The following is a 12,698-nucleotide window of genomic DNA, read 5'->3' on the forward strand; positions in this document are numbered from 1 at the left end:
ACGACACAAAGACGCAATTCCAATTATTGCGGACTTTGAATTTGTATTAGCCAGAAAACAAATATTCGTCGGGCACATGCCTTTGATTTTAAATTTAAGCACTATTCTGCAGTGTGTCCGTCTGTAGAGACCCGAGAACTTTTCGCTGTGTAATTGCACCTCTAATACTGATGAATTGTAACCTATAATTGCGTATTTTATTAAATTTTTAGGAGCTTCTTAGGTTCTTTTGATTTTGTACCCCGTGTACTGTGGAAATATGTATAGACATGAAATTATAGAATTTCAAGAAATTTTACTTCAAATATTTGAAAAGTATCCATAAGAGGTTGGTGTCAACGCAAACTTTAATTTTGGTGGATGTCTATTATATTTTGTTTATTGGCACCTGTCACAGTATTAATATATTATGTTAGATCAGTTTTCATATTTGGCCAATAGTATAGCCCTTTTAATGCTATTAGGCTTTCGTTAATACCTCAATGACAGGTCTTTTTGTTTTGTCCTGTCAGTGATGTCAGTTAAAAGAGTTTTCGATATTAGCAATTTATAAACATGGTTTTTGAATATATCTGGTAACAAAACAGATAGTTCTCTATTTAAACCTATTTCAGTGTTTTGTACATAAAGGCAGTACATTTTTGTTGGATCCAAATAATCTAGAAAGAATTTAATTATTTCATTTTGATAGTTTTGAGTTAAACAGACTCCTTAGTTGTTCCTTATTTTTTGGTAAGATATGTTCTAAATTAAAAAGTTCAAAATGTTTAGGGTTTGTGGAAATTTAACGTTATGTTTTTCTCAGTATAATTAAAAACTTCTATTTGAGCAAAACATTTTTTTGCAATAGTAAGTGTTTCTGGAAAATAGAGATACCTTCAATGACTTACTCGGGAATAATAACATCATTGTTTTCTTTTACTGGATTTCTTACGTTAACAATTTCGTGTGCGTTCACAGTAACCCATTATATTTTGTTTTGTGGTTGTATAAATAAAATTGGTATATTAGTTTTATTATTCCTTAATTTTTGACTAGATGGAGAAAAAAATTTAAACGTTTTTTTAGGTCGTTTAATCCCATTATTCCGTCAAAAAATTTATGAAAATCAAAAAGAATAAAAGATGGCCGGAAAATCTGCTTTAAATAGGTTTTCCTTTTCACCAGTTCCTGTTTTAATAATAGTTGGGAAATGATTTTTTTTTAATAATTAAAATTTTTCTGCAATGGGAAGTCAAAGAATCAAGTGAAAACAGCCTGTACCAATTAAAAGTATAATTGCAGGTTCTTTAATCTGGATATACGGTAAACTGTTATTAATTTCGGTATACATTTCTAATGTCATCTCGTTGAGTCGCCTGGGTCGTTATTGTAAAATTTTGAGAGATTTGATTTTATATTTCAATTCAATATTTTCAGAGTATTCCTTTTGGTTAATATTTTCATTTTCATATACCGCAGATGTTTCATCTGTTTGTACCGCGTTGCTTTCGAAATAAATTTTCTACGACCAATAGGTTTAAAATGGTTAATTTGATCATTTTGACGTGGTATGGTATAGTTTGTTCTCGTTGACATAGGTTCGCGTTTATTGTTAGGAACCTGACCTGTCGGTTTAAATACTTGTTTAGGTGGGCCAAAAACTTGCCTATTTGTAGGAAAATATCTTGGAACTTCGCGTGGTTGAGGCATATTAATTGGACCTCTGGGAAAATTATTAGTCTGAGAAGTAAACTGATGTTGATCATGCCTAATTCTAAAATTTAGGTTATGGTGATTGTTATTTTGAAAATAATTTGTGCGGCGAATAGGTTGTACATTATTAAAATTTTGATTACTACAATAATTTTGATTTTGTGAAAATTGTGTAGCGGGTTCGATAGAAGTATTAGGAAGAATTTTTGATTGAACTGGAGTTCTGAAGAGATATTGTGTATATTGAAAATTCTTCTTTTCAATGATTTGGGTCATAGCTAATTGTATACAGCTTGGATTTTTAAGTTTTACAATACTTTGTAACTGTCCTGGTAATCCTTTTCATAAATCTATTTAATTTTGAAATTTCTTAAAATTGAACTTAAAATTAAGAATTCTAAAATTATTTCCACCGTTCCAACCAGGGAAGATGAAAGGAGAACAATTGGAATATTGGACACTAACCTAGATTTCTCTTAGTCTTTAGCTTATTCTTTCTATTGGAATCTTCCTTGCGTAGCGCTGCTTGCTGCCGCTTGTGTTCTTTGCCCTCAGTCAAACTCATTCACGTTGGGTTTGTCAGGCAGTTTATCACTTATTCGTTTTGGATTCTAAGGATTGAAACCCACGTTTCGCGATCAAATCGTTCCGATGACGCAGCAAAGCTAACTCTAGCATCTACGCTGAACACCGTGGGTAACGCTAAAGAGTTAATAAAACTGGTAATACCATAAGATAATTTAAAAATAAAACTACCATAATTTAACAAAACGAGTTTAAAATATTGCTTATACCGACTTGGTTACCTCTCTATAATTATATATATTTATGTATCGTTGAAAATATTGTTACTATTTTAAATTGACAAAAATAATTCGGTCTCGTTAAACGCAACAGTTAAACAAGTCACTCCGCATACGACATACCGAAACTTAAAATTTATTTCGTCCAAAATAATAGAATAGATTACACAATACAAATAATTTATATAACGTTTTCATTTACATCATTCGATTATTTATATTGGGGCGTTCCGGCTTTTCTTTTCAACTGACTAGCAATCGCGGTGCTGCGCTTTTATAAAACGCAAGGCCTGCTCGCGATAGAAGTGAAACATTGGAGCCGTATTCAAGAGAAACGGCGTCTGTGATCTGGCTCCGTTCCCTGCGTACATCAGAGTTCTTGAAACGCACACGCGGCATGGCTAGAATCACCCCATTAACACATTTGTATTAAATCTACGATACAATTTAAGACTGCAGTTATGTGGTTAAAAGAAATTATGTCTGAAATCGCAATACCTACGCTTTTAAATTCTTTTTGAATTACTGATTATTATTCATGTTAATCAAAAAAAGAGCCGAACGACACTGAAGCCGATTTGTTTGCGTTTAATCCGCGTTATAGGAACGTGGATCGTATAATACACATCTATTATACGTATACCTGGCTCAAAGATATCGATATTCCTTTTACGATATCCCACTACATTGCCGTCATTATGCAAAGAATAAATGGGAAGTTGTGTATAACTGTAGTGACCGAGTACCTACAATTACAGAGAAAATTTAAGAATCTTTCAAGGAACACCAGGGATAAAAATATCTGAATTGTCAATATGAGTAGGTTGGATATTGCTCACAAGTCGCCAAAAAATATGGACAGACACTTTTTCACAAGTTACCATTAGAAACATAAATCAATTCTAGAGAATTAACTTGAGCAATGTTAATGTAACGAGGTACAGTAATGGAAAAATTTCGGGAGATTATTTTGGAGGTTCTCAAATGGCCACCAGAGTGCGTAATGGCAATTTTAAAACCCGTTTTCTTTAAAATTTTCTCATATTAATGACACTTAGATTGAACACTGCTTTAAGGCTGAAACAAATTAAAATCTTATTTATTAGATGCTTTTTACTCTTTCCGAATAAAAGAACTTAAAACTTAAACAAATTCGTTATTTGCCTTAGTTTATATAAGTTTTTTACAATACCATAGACATTCTTACTACGTTATGGTATCCTGATCTGTTTTCAAATGTTGAAAAAAAAAAGAAATAAAACAATTCTTTTGTAAGTATCGAGATTGTGATAAAAACATTTTTTGCCTCCAGATGTTATCATAATAGTTTGCGTTTTAAGTAGGATGTGAAATTAGGCTAATAGAAAAAAAAACCTATCTGAGACAACGCTATATGCACCCTTCATGGCGTTATTTTATACTTGTCAAAATCTCTTAATTATTTGAATAGTCAGTTTAAATTTATCTAACCTTTGGGTTTTCTTACTCTAATTGGATTTATTGCATTAAAAATATCTTATTCAGTGGCAGTAAAACGCATTTGTGGCTAAGCGCAGCAAATTATCCCAATAGGAGACATTTTAGTTAACGCTAAACAAAACCAATTAATTCCAACCCAGTGCCTAAAAGAAAACGTCTTTAATGTTGTTGCCTATTCCCACATCCCCATTTAAGCTTAAGAAGAATAAGTTTGGACTTGGATATTAATTAAATATACGTACAACGAATTTTAAACGACCACTATCTTACGCTCTTATCATATTGAATTGATAGAAGATTAGAGTACGGCGATTGCCTAAATTGCCTAGATGAGAATTTCAATTTTTTATCTCGAATATTATACACCAATGAAGAAGTCAATTTGCGCCCTTAGCTTTAAGTGTCGATACTCTCGCATATTTTGGGTTGCGTGTTAATTGTTATGAATTATTTATTTTTGACTCGAATTATTTATCGGTTTAGACTAAACAGTTATAATTCGTAATATTGTGGATTCATGGTATTTTTCCGAAGTGAACGAAACCCTAACCGGCGAATATAGTCTGGCTTTATAAAAGCACTGGTTAGGTCGTATTTTGCGTAGCTCCGAAAGTTATTTTTGATTGGCTATTTTCTAGTTGATCTAGCGGGTGTGATTAGATTATTCGTGTCTATTTCTATTTTTATTATTTTATTATTATTTGTTTTACGATCTCCGATCATTATGGGTGGTCAGTGAATCCTTATCCTCGTGCGTGAAGTGAATTATCAAAATCTGTGGAGTGTAAATGTCTGGTGTAGTATTTTGGATGGTCGAATTACAGGGCCATGGTACAGTTAAAGACCATAATTATTTGAACATTTTAAAAAATTCTTGGATAGGAAACGGCAGTTTGTTTCCGTGGCCAGCCTGATCTCCGGACCTTAGTGTTCTGGACTTTTACCTTTGGAGTAGAATAAAAGATATTGTTTATGAAACTCTCCCTATCCCTATCACGTTTGATAGCCTAGCAAAGCCCTTTTTAAGTACTCCAACTTTATTAAAAACCATTATGTTATTTTGGAGTTACCGACATTTATTTCTGGAAATATTGGAGCACCTCTAACTACTTTCCTTTTAGAGATAGAGTAGCAGCAATAGCAGCATCTAACAAAAAGGAAAAGTATCGTTAATGTAAGAAAATTTTGCAGAAAACGTGTTTAAAAATTTAGAGTTTTTAGAATTTCAAAACCTCAAAATAATTTGCAGCCGAATTACTTAATTTTTTTTTTTTTCAAAATTTTAAGAACACCGGTTTTCCCAATACCGTACCTCGGTTATAAATCCTAGTTATGTGCGTACGTGTATTTTAGAGGAAAATAGTCACTTTAAGTAAAACATTGTGTAGTGGGAATTTCGGATAAAGTCAAGTTCAGCCTGAAAGGAATCTTCTTTGTATTTAACGTGCCAGGGATAGAAGAAATGAAATTAAGTTAATAAAATAATACTGCGATCTAAACCTATATGGCAAAACAAACATTTAACTTTTTATAAGCACCAATGAGAAAATAGGTAATAAAAAAATAAAACACATTAATAGAATTTTTTATTCTTAGAATTCATAGTTGAAGTAGTGCATGCCTACTGCAGAAAACAATAACCTACGTATTTGCAGCCTCTCTATCCTCTTGTAATAAATAATAAATAATATTTATTATTTTATGTGTATAATGCATGTTATAATATTTTATTATATCTGTCAAAGAAACTTCCACTGGCTACTCTAATTTTATTTACAAATATTTTGTATTCCTCCTGCAATAGCTTCTTCATGGGTCATAAATACTGTCTCGGATAACTGATGACTGTTTGGTGAAAGATAAAGACCTGAGTCCCTCTTAAGATTGATGTTTAGATATGTCATTGTCATTGGTCATTGGTAGAATTGATTATATCCAAGAACCTGAGTTTGGTTAGTTGAATAATCCAACAGGATGATTGGCATGTCTAATTCATCAACAACCGACCCAGAAGTAGTCCAGACGATTTGCAAATAGTAGTTTATTATATTATTGTGTAATATCTTACCTAATTGAAATTATGAAAAAAAATGAGAAAAAATGTTCCGGTAATTTTTGTGGTGAATGTTATCTGTAACGATTCACCGCAGAAATTCATTAGATTGGATCATATAAGTTATAGCTGACAAAATTTTAATATTATGAATATTTTATAACTTTGTTTTTCGCATGAATTATATATTTTAAACATTTTTTTAAATGGGTTCCCTTTCACAGTGCTGTTATCTCCAAAGAATGTATTTTCTGACACATGTGTATTAATCAAACTAATGTTATTTTTTAATATTCCGTTTATCCTCTACATCAGCGGAATGTTTTATTAATATCCGCGCAATTAGGAAATCAAAATTGATTATTTGCATGATATTCTGATCATCTTTAAGCAAATTTCGTCCTTTAATATTGTTACAAAGAAACTGCCCCATGCTAGCGATCCATGCGATAATCTATATTAAATGCATTGGTGCATAGGGACGCACAGTCCACTACGTAAAATTAGTTTGACAATTGCGCCAACAGATTAGGCTTGGGTTAACGTTGAGTTTCCAGTTAGTTAACAAACGAAACGGAATGGAAGTAACGCAACAAAAATTTAGGCATGAAAGGAAGTAATAATAATAACCTAGATGTTCATTTTGTAATGAAAAAAAAGAACATTTACAATAGGGAAATATAATAAATCCACAATACGTTCGTGGTCGCTCCTGCCGTGATATTTATGCGACAGTTTTTATTTCACGTCACTATAGCTTGCCCGTTAATATCTAATTTGTGTTTCATTCAAAGAAAGAATTAATTTCCTCATGAGAACAAATTTTTGAAGACCATTCCACTAGGTTTTTCTTGAAATTAACAAAATTGCTACACGGCAGAGAGTATTCAGTACAAAAAACTCCTTTGTCATAATGTTTTCTTTTACATCTAAGAATTATTTTTACTGATCATAGAATGAAAGACGTTGCGTTTGAAAGTAGGCCTTAGTGAGGTTTTTTGTTTTCTTTTTACTTAAACTAATTACGTAAAATTACTCGAAAAAACATGCTGGTTTTTTCAAAATTGAAGTAACAAATTTTTTATTTTCGTAAATTAACTTTCAGCCTGTTCTTTAACATCAACAAATTAGATATGAAAATAGTATTGAATTAACAAAAATTCCGAGAGTTCTACGTTTTGGTGGAGAGCTCGGGTAGACCATCAGAAGTCTCCATCTTTCCCCCATCTGTTCGAAAAAAGATTGCAGGACATAAGGCAAAATTTTCGGTGTTTTAGATTTTTCCTAAAACCGACAAGTTTCACAAAAAAAATATTTCTGGCATAAATTGTATATCATAGACTAAGACACACAAATTAGTGTATTATGCAACAAGTTTGATTAACGTTATTTTAACGACGAGCATGTTTTGGCAGGAGATTAGCGCAGCTCAGCGAGTACTCAATGACTGAAGAAGATGGTCAACATGTTGCATGCTATAATTTTCTAGGTAATAATTTTTTAGGTTTTAAGAACATTTTTGAAAAAACCGAGTGAATACGGTCACTGAGTGACGTGTGACGTGACTGTCAGAATTGACAAATGAAGACATCCGTTCGCTATTAAATCCGTGACAAAAATACAGGAAATGTCCGAACTGACTCGTGACAGACTTCCTAAGGGGACAAAGTATTTTACTTATATTAAGTGCTGATTATGTAAACAGAGTCAACCTCCAAGAAACTCGTCGATCTGTTATATTGGTGTGACAATACAGCTAAAATATTTTCAGGATGGCAGCACTTCCGGATATACCGGAAGTGGATGTCAACTTTCTTATTTTTAAATAGAATTTTATATATAAAATTCCTTCCTTGGATTCTTCTGAGAAAATGGTTGACCAAATTATATTATTAATAATACATGTTGAAAAAAGAAACAATTAAAATACATAAAATAAATCTAGCATTTTCCGTGAATCCAAAAAAGCAATAATATATACAAGACACTTGACACATTCTTCCAATATATCCGGATGTGCCGCTATATTGAGAACATTTTAGCCGGATTATTCTCACCAATATTTAATTGCAAAATTTTAAATTTTTTGCTTCTTACAGTTTACCATACCAGATTGAAGACACCCTGTATATATTGGATGTGGGTATGCAATGTACAATGTAGATCCTTCAAATTTTAGAGTCGTGATATATTAGAAATGGTGATTCTCAGTGCCGTTATTGTAGTTATTATATGATATACATTTTGAGTGCAATATTTTTTTTTATTAAACTTACCGTTTATCTTTCGACCTTGATTAACTTTTTTAGCACTCGAAGAAGCGATGGATACTTTTGCCCCATATAAAATTGTGTTGTTACGCTACTGATTCAGGTATTGCAACCAAAATTTAACCACCATAGGTGGTGCAGTTTTGTCGAATTCAATTAACAAAATCTCAAGATTTCCAAATCGAATACACAATATTTTTATTTAGATATCAGTTCTACGACAAAAATAAGGGAACTTTGTAACTTTTCTTATATTTAAATTTTACTTACTTTTTGAGATATTCGAGATTTAAGGCAACACCCGTATAAAAGTTTCTTTATAACTTAATGCGTCAAAAAAAAAAAGATTGTCATGTCATAGCCAACTACATTTTTAAATATTTTGATATTTATTGGTTGTTTTGATGCCAGATGAAACGAGCATTTTAACAGGAACATTTTTAACTAAACTTTATGGATCAAATTAACGAACTCTTGGTTCACTTTTGTTTTATAGATTTATTTATTCAAATTTCTTAACTTGTTTAGTTAGCCTAGAAACTTTCATCATTTACTTTTACTATTGGGAATTTTCAATCAAGCTAGATAATTAACTATTAAATGTTTCTCTAAATATGAATTAAAAAGATTTATTAAATCTAATAAAGTGTATAGTATAGAGTCGATTTTTTTCAAAATTTGCACGTATTAATGGGCACCCTGTATTGTTAGCAATAGGTTTTATTCGTATATGTCTTTGCTGTTAAAAAAATACTTAATATTGCCAACAAGTGACCTAATGTGGGGGCAGCTTTAAATTCAAGAAGAATTTATACAGGTGTTATCTTAAACCTCGAATGTTTCAAAAAGTAAGTAAAATTTAAATATAAGATAAATTTCAAACTTTCCTTATTTTTTGTCTTAGAATTGATATCTGAATAAATATATAGTGTGTTCTATTTGAAAATCTTGAGATTCTGTTAATTGAATTCGTCAAAACGGCACCACGTATTTGGGACACCCTGTATAGCTGTCAAACTGATTGAGTAGTGCATCATATCCTTACTCTGTGGTTAAATTTCAGTAGCGTAGCAACACAATTTTATATGGGGCAGTCAAAATATGAAAAAAAAATACATAACCTCAATTTCTGCCTAAACTATGCAAAATTCGAGTAGAAATTTTTTAAGAAAGTGACCTTTATTTTAACCAAAGATTCCAAAAATGGCGAAATATACAGAGTGTTCGATTTAATATATAAAAGTTGATGTAGGTGGGGAGGACACTTACGACACCCTGTATAAACAAAATTATAATATCTTAAACCTTCAGGAAACTTGCGAAACCTTTTTTCGTATCTCCTATGGGTTTCCAGATCGTACAGTGGATCGTTTTATGTGGCACACGGTGGACACAAGGTCTCCACCAAAATCCAGATCTGTGGGAATTGTTGTTATTGGAAATGACTCTTTTGATAGGACTATTAAGTAACTTTAATGGGGTGATTTATTCCGTTATATTAAAAACGCAGGGATGTCGGGCGGACTATTATTCACTTAAAAATGTTATATATAAAGTTTTAGAATTGTTCGAATGCAAGTTTTTTTTTGAATCACTCGATTTTAGTTAGTATTAAACGTCGAAGAAGCGAAATTAAGAAGGGCAAAAAAGAGGCGATTCGTGTATTTTGATCGACTATAATCCGGCGAATTGATATGCCCGCCGACTTGGCGCGTTGCTGACTTGGGGTGGGTGACGTGTACTGACGTAATAACCCGCGTCCTCTGCAAAATGCCGATCGATAGACAACCCGCTACCGTCGATATCAAACGGTCAAAGATGACCGCGACACGATTTCGTGACCTTTCGTAGAAAGCGGGTACGTATAGGTACGAGGGCAGCGCCAAAATTTCCCGGCCTAAATATGAAAGAAACAAAGTAGACTAACAATGTTTTATTATTTTTCAATATAATCCCCTTAACTTCAATACACGTATTACATCTCTTTATTAACAACTCAAACCCTTTAAAAATATATTCTTTTGGTTTGTCTGCAAATTAAGCTAAAACAGCCTCTTTTAACTCAACTTCGTCTTTAAACAGCCGTGCACGTAAGTCCTTTTTCAAATATCCAAACAAATAATAGTCGCTGGGGGCCATATCTGGACTCTAGGGAGGATGATCTATCTGTTGGAACCCACGCTCTAAAAGGGCAACACCATTGACAGTTGTATTACTTTCTTAAAAATCTATCAAAAGAATTCCTTCACAATCCCAAAAGATCGTGTTCATCACCTTTTTTGTTGACTGGCAGACTCTGAATTTTCTTGGATGTGCTTCACCCTTACGACGCCACTCCATTGATTCTTTTTTCCATAGAGGGTCATAACAGAGAACCACAGTTTCATCTCCCGTCACAATAGTTTCGATCACAGAGTTCAAAAAAGACCGCGCACACTCGACACGGCGTTGTTTTTGAATAGGCGAAAGGTTTTTAGGAACCCATATTGCACTAACCTTATGCATACCTAAATGATCATGCAGGATTCGACGAACACTTGTATCAGAAAGCTTAGTAATTTCTGAAATTTCCTTGACCTTTAAACGTCTATCACTCAATACCACCTCTTCTACAATCGCAACAATATCCTCCGTTATAACCTCCACTGGTGGACGAGTTCTTGAATCATCTTCAGGGGACTCCTGTCCCATTCGAAAACGTTTTGCCCATTCTTTCACTACAGAATACGAAGGAGAACTTTGGCCGTACACACCATTCAGCCTTTCTTTAATAATTTTAGGTGCTCACTCGTCTTTTGTCAAAAACGTTATTACTGCTCTATACTCACACGGACACGTCTTGTTTAAAATGCCGTCAATAAAAAACTATTTCACGCAAGACTTCATTTTTTTTTTCACAGCCTACTAAGATATATATTTAAAAGAAGACAAAGTTTTATCGTGATACTGGAGCTGCATCTATGTCAGGCCGGGAAATTTTGGCGCTAACCTCGTATATGCAACTGGTATCTACTGTCACGGGAGAACAAATAAATATGTATTGGATCATCGAGCGAATGGCGGATCGTCGTTCTGCGACCTAATTATGTATCTACGGCGAACGAACCCAGCGAACTCTTATTAGCTTAGCGTTAGTATAATATAAATACAGATAATGAAACAATCTTACTAGGTACTGGATATTCTGTTTCGCAATACCTGTTGTCGGAGAAAGCGTTCATCGATTTGACTTGTAACCCTTTTCCCGTCTTGATCACGTTATCTATAGTCTATTCCAGCTTCCCCAAATCTCCTAACCATTCGATTAATTGTTGAATGATTAACACCTAGTAAATTTTCTGATTTTTGGAATGGTATATTTCAGACACCCTGTGAGATAGAAAAAAAGTAAAAATCGCTGTTGATAGATCTTTTACATAGAATCCAGTGGTGTAGTCAACAAATTTTTGAGACAAACAGCTTTCAAGATATAGCCCAAAAAATTGTTTTCCCAAACTTGGAAATTTCATTCCCGATTTGAACCAAAAACATAAAGCGATAATCAATTTGATTAAATCCTTTTCTTAAAATAATATGAAGTCGTTCAGAAGAATCTGAAGCTGTGCTAAATAAAAAAAGGAAAGGTTTCACTAAATTTAAGCTTTAAATGACCTAGAACTTTATCTGTTCTTCGCTTTAGGCCTGAAGATGGTCGACATACGGAATCACTTTGTTCCATTTTAGACTATTTTAAAATCAAGCTGCCTTATGAACAGGATTTATTTTGGTTACTATAAGACAAAGGCAAAGATCGTTTGCCTAGTCGCCCTTGCAACTTAGTGGAAGCAAACATTATAGCAACAAGTTGAATGAATCTATTCGCTTTACAAAAACTACAAAAAACTCAGAATATCAATTTTTTCTGTTGATTTAGGGACCTCAATCCACTTTGCTGCTTCTTTTCGAAACCGTAAATTTACAATATTTGAGTTCATCCATCCAAGAATAGCACATTCATTAAGCAGTGCACTAGTCGCGGTCATTATCGTCACTTTCATTGTCCGAATGTTACCGGAAATCCTGATCCCGCTTCTGATGTCAAAAATTAAAATCGCTAGATCAACCACAAAATACCCAATCAAAAATCAACTATTGAAACTACTGAAAATCCGACATAACCAATGTGGGTGCCCGTGGGCACACAATGGACCAATTATGAATTAGTGCGCCGGTATATATTTTAAAAGGTCGATACCGGTGCCTTATTTATCATTTATCGTGACTTCGACAGCATACATATATTTCTGGTGTAGGCATAAAAACAACCACTAAATCTCAAATTTTTAAAAAGAAATTAACTAATTGATTGTGTTTTATAAGTTATTCAGATAAACCTGTCGACGCCCTTATCTTTAATTG

Source organism: Cylas formicarius, unplaced genomic scaffold (assembly GCF_029955315.1).
Source record: "Cylas formicarius isolate icCylForm1 unplaced genomic scaffold, icCylForm1.1 PGA_scaffold_10__41_contigs__length_53128322, whole genome shotgun sequence".
NCBI lineage: Eukaryota > Metazoa > Arthropoda > Insecta > Coleoptera > Brentidae > Cylas > Cylas formicarius.